Here is a 5,732-nt window from a genome sequence, read left to right on the forward strand (position 1 = left end):
TCCTCTTTAAAATAACCAATCTCAGTCCTCTTTAAAATAACCAATCTCAGTCCTCTTTAAAATAACCAATCTCAGTCCTCTTTAAAATAACCAATCTCAGTCCTCTTTAACTTCTTATAGATAGGGGGAAGCATTTCCACTTTTGGATAAATAGCGTGCACAATTTCTACTTCCTGCTACTCATGCCAGCAATATATTATATGTATATGATTAGTAAAGTGAAGTTTCTAAAACTGGTTCAATCATGTCTGTGACTATAACAGAACTTATGTAGCAGGCAAAACCCCAAGGAAAAACTGTTCTTAGGGATAGTGAGACGCTAGCGACTCAAGTGGCCAATAGCCTCTTCTCACACTATTTAAACTCCAAAACCCAATAAACAGCTTATGAAGCTCTCTTAACCTATAAGTCAAATATTGCAAATTAATAATCTTAACATTGTGTCAGTACAAAACTTCACACATATTTTGGAATTTCTGTGCATTCTTGACAAAATCAAATTAGAAAAAACAGCACATTCATATTCTCTATTGTGGTACTAATGTGAGGGCTTATGTCAGGGGAATAATGACATGTGTACCTGGGGAGCTTTGTGTTCACATTGCCCTAAAAAAGGGAACCGGATGCGGAATTAAAGCGAACCGAACTCAGACCACCTCTCGAGATGGTCTCATTTCGGTTCGGGGTGCTTTGAGGGGTCTGAGTTCCTTTAGAGCAGGGGTGTCAAACTCAAATACCCAGTGGGCCAAAATGTAAAACCTGAACAAAGTCACGGGCCAACATTGAACAAATTAACCTTTTAATATGGACCCAAACAAGTTTTGCTTTAACATTGAATATGGAACAAGCATCGCTTATTACCATACAATATATAATTTAATAGTGGAGACATGCAAAATCTAATTTCAAATGAAAAAACACATCAATGGCATTCATTTATTAAATAAATAAAATTTAAATAAAAATTGTATGCCTCTTTTCTATTTGCTGCCTTCTGATTTAAATACCAAAATAAACTTTTTCCACTGGCTAATAATTTTACAAATAAAATGATAATAAATCAATCAACCATTCAAGCCCATGCCTTGTAGCAAGAAAAAGTGCATAAAGAAAACGTTAATAATTGCACACTGGTCTAATCTGATGTGCCCAAGCCAGATACCTGGCATCTCTTCTTAGATGCTAGTTCATCAATGTCTGGGCTCAAGCTCTGAGCTGAAGAAATCCTCAGTATCGAGCGAAGATGTTCATCAGTCAGACGTCTCCTGTGAGTTGTTTTGGTCATCTTCATCGAGGAGAAAAGTTGCTCGCATAGATAAGTGCTGCCGAACATGGAGAGCATCTGAGCAGCTTGGGTGCGGAGCTGAGGCATTGTGTCAGGGTTGAACCGTGGAAACTGTGCGGCGCCCACAGCATCATACTTTGACTTCAGCGTGTCGTTGCACTGGAGTTCAATCAGCTCCATTTGGATGTTGGTTGGTGCATTTTCCACATCAACTGCGAAGGGATTACTAAGCAGTTCAAACTTGCATTTCTGGGCAACGAAGTCGGCAAATCGCCGGCTAAACTCAGCGGCGAGAACACTGAGTTTTTCAGCAAACTGTGCGCATGGGAACACGGCGGTAGAGATCTGCGCTTTTATGGATTGGCAGCAGGGAAAATGGCAAGGGTTTCCTTGCAGCATCTGATTCTCCCACAGGCACAGTTTAGTTTTGAAGGCCCTCACTGCAGCGTACATGTCTGTGATGATGCGCCCCCGCCCCTGAAGCTGCAGGTTCAGCGCATCGAGATGGCTCGAGATGTCACAGAGAAAGGCCAGCTCACACAGGAACTTTTGCTCCCGGAGCTCTGCTGTATCCTTCCCTTTGGTTTCCAGGAATTGACACATTTCCTCACGCAGCTCGAAACATCTGTTCAGTACTTTTCCTCTGCTTAGCCATCTCACCTCTGTGTGATACGGCACGTCTGCATATTCCGAACCACACTCCTCCAGAAAAGATTTAAACTGGCGGTGATTTAGACCTTTGGCTCTTATAAAGTTAACTACCTGTGTTACTGTGGTCATAACATGTTCCATCTTTAGGGCTTTGGCACACAGTGCTTCCTGATGTATGATGCAGTGGTAAACAGTTAGCTCACCTGCACAGTTCTCTTCCCGCATCTTCTCCCGAACCATGCCCACCAGTCCACTCTTTTTACCGCACATCGCTGGCGCACCATCTGTCGTTAATCCAACGAGTTTATCCCACGGCAGCTTTATTTCAGTTACACATTTGGAAACCTCCTCAAAGATTTCCTTTCCTATGGTTGTGCCATGCATTGATTTGAATCCTAATAACTCCTCCGTAACACACAGATTTGAGTCCACTCCACGGATGAAGACTGACAGCTGAGCAGTATCAGATGCGTCGCAGCTCTCATCCACAGCGAGGGAGAACGCAACAAAATCTTTTCCCTTTTCCATCAGCTGGTCATACAGATTGGTGGCAAGATCACATGTGCGATCAGCTACTGTGTTCCTGCTCAGGCTCACGTTTGATATTGCTTGTTTTTTCTCTGGGCATACGAGGTCACAAACCTTCATCATGCACTTTTTCATGAACTCTCCCTCATTAAAGGGCCGGGCTGATTTTGCGATCTCTGCTGCCACTATATAACTAGCCTTTACAGCAGCCTCGCTTTGTGATGTGGCTTTTTAAACATATTCTGTTGTGAAACCAAGCTTCTTTTCATCTCCTCTACTTTCTGGCTCCTTTGAGTCATGTCCAGGTCCTTGTATTTGTCATGGTGTTTCGTTTCATAGTGTCGTCTAATGTTGTACTCCTTACTTACAGCCACGTTGACTCCACAAACAAGACAAACAGGTTTGTCTTTTACATATGTAAACAGATATTCTGCCTCCCACTTGTCCAGAAAGCTCCTGTTTTCTGCCTTTCTTTTCGCCATTTTTGGAAAGGGTTAGCTCGCTGACAGTTGTAGCGTCTATGTTGCTATGACTACTGTCACAGAGGAGAGAGCGTTTCTGGGTCCTGTCCTGATTGGCGCGCGAAAACAGCAGAGCATTATGGGATTCGTAGTATTAGTGGTGAATGCGCTGTATAATACCGGCGGGCCAGCTCTAGTAGTAATTTGGTATTGTCTCGCGGGCCAAATATAATTACCCCGCGGGCCAAATTTGGCCCACGGGCCAGAGTTTGACACCCATGCTTTAGAGTGTTCACACTGAACAAGAAATTAAGAGAACCGCACTTAGTTCACAAAAATTGGCTGAATGGGACGAAGTGTGGAAACACCTTAAGTCTAAGACTGTGTTTCAACTAACAAATCTTTTGACCAATCACATCAGATCTTTTCACATCATATCTTTTTCATAGCTGATCTGATTGGTGAAAAGACCAATTAGTGAAAAAAATATCTGAATTGGTCTGCCTGTCTAATGGAAATGGAGAAGAAGCAGGCCATTTAACAGCAAATTCCGTTCAATTGTATTTCCACTGATATTTTTACCGGTTTCAACGGACATGCTACCTTGTCACGGACAAGGTGTTTCGACTCTCTCTCCCTCTCTCCCGGACCTGCTGTCTCGACCTATGAATGCTCAGCTATGAAAAGCCAATAGACAATTGCTCCTGAGGTGTTGGACTGATGCACCCTCTACAACCACTGTGGTTATTATTTTGATGTAAAAAGTGCTTTGTAAAATGCATTTGATTGATTGATTGTTGGCTGTGCTGCATGCTTTGTATTCACTATCTGTCTGAGTGATGTGACATTTTTATAGTATCTGTAACATATTTTGGTGTGTATTTAATCTGCAACTTAACCTCTGGCACAATGTAGATGCGCTGTTGGTTTGTGAACTGTAGCAACGACATGGACACTAGGCTGAGGAGGTGACATGTTTCCACAAATATGAAGTGGGAGCCGCCAGTAAGGAAGACCGCTGATGGCACCAACAGATTCCCTGCAAACAACTTCCCACTCTGGTCTGGGACTCCCACTGTCATGGTTCCTCCGGGCACCAGAGGGCGACGGAGACCGCCCTAGAGACTTTCTTTGTTACTCAGGTGTTGCTTATCAATTCATTATGATTTCCCTTTTAAAAGAGGTGTGCTTTCGGTTCTCATCTCATATGTACATGTATATACTGTACTCTATATTATCTACTGCATCTTGCCATCTTTATGTAATACATGTGTCACTAGCCACTTTAAACTATGCCACTTTATGTTTATAAACCCTACATTACTCATCTCATATGTATATACTGTACTCTATATCATCTACTGCATGTTGCCTATGCCGTTCTGTACCATGACTCATTCATATATATTTATGTACATATTCGTTATCCCCTTACACTTGTGTGTATAGGACAGTAGTTTTGGAATTGTTAGGGTAGATTACTCGTTGGTTATTACTGCATTGTCGGAACTAGAAGACCAAACATTTCGCAACACTCTCATTAACATCTGCTAGCCATGTGTATGTGACAAATAAAATGTGATTTGATTTGATTATATGTTCCCAGAACATGTAATACAGTTATGGTAGTTGTCTGGGATGTTGCAAGAATATTCTTATAATATTCACATAGGTTGCACAGAACATGTGCCACAAAACATTATATTAAGTGGCATTGTTTAAAGTGGCCAGTGATACATTTGTACATCAATTTCCATCAATTTCCATTATTAAAGTGGCTGGAGTTGAGTCAGTATGTTGGAAGCAGCTGCTCAATGTTAGTGGTGGCTGTTTAACAGTCTGATGGCCTTGAGATAGAAGCTGTTTTTCAGTCTCTCGGTCCCAGCTTTGATGCACCTGTACTGACCTCGCCTTCTGGATGATAGCGGGGTGAACAGGCAGTGGCTCGGGTGGGTGTTGTCCTTGATGATCTTTATGGCCTTCCTGTGACATGTGTAGGTGTCCTGGAGGGCAGGTAGTTTGCCCTCGGTGATGCGTTGTGCAGACCTCACTACCTTCTGGAGAGCCTTACAGTTGTGGGCGGAGCAGTTGCCGTACCAGGCGGTGATACAGCCCGACATGATGCTCTCGATTGTGCATCTGTAGAAGATTGTGAGTGCTTTTGGTGACAAGCCGAATTTCTTCAGCCTCCTGAGGTTGAAGAGGCGCTGGTGCGTGTGGGTGGACCAATTCAGTTTGTCCGTGATGTGTACGCCGAGGACCCATCACTTAGACAAGGTGTTCTGTCAACATTCTTATAACATTATAGGAAAGTTTTGTGCACACTTATACAAACATTATCTGAATGTCAGCACAACCGGGCAGTTTCAGTGTTTTGGGAACCTATCGCTGTTGATATATCCACACTGTTCCCACAATCTAATTAAATGTTCTGGGAACCTTTTAAAGTACAGACAAAATGTGTTCTGGGAACATTCTTGTACCGTCAGGTGAATGCTTTTTGCACCCTAAAGGAAGGATGACACAACTCCCATTCCAACCACAATAGTATGTCGGATTTAGATCAAGAGGAACCAGGCTTTATCTGTCAAAACACTCACCAAACACTGAGAACTTCGCGATACAGCTACTCTCTCTATTAAGACATCCCCCCTTTGCACCAAAACCCCCCACAAAAAATGTTGTTTTATCAACACAATTTGTCCTTATATGATGTTGTATGACTCAGAATTGAGTATGACTCAGAATAGACGACCCGCTTCAGGGGAAATTAAACCATTAATTGTTTCTAACGCTGAGCATCATAA

The 5,732-nt window shown here is 42.6% G+C and overlaps 1 pseudogene; it reads right to left on the bottom strand.

Moving 5' to 3' along the window:
• Positions 1 to 1,135: 1,135 nt before the first annotated feature.
• On the bottom strand, positions 1,136 to 3,198 carry LOC135544975 (general transcription factor II-I repeat domain-containing protein 2-like; annotated as a pseudogene).
• Positions 3,199 to 5,732: the final 2,534 nt, after the last annotated feature.

This window comes from Oncorhynchus masou, chromosome 9 (genome assembly GCF_036934945.1).
Source record: "Oncorhynchus masou masou isolate Uvic2021 chromosome 9, UVic_Omas_1.1, whole genome shotgun sequence".
NCBI lineage: Eukaryota > Metazoa > Chordata > Actinopteri > Salmoniformes > Salmonidae > Oncorhynchus > Oncorhynchus masou.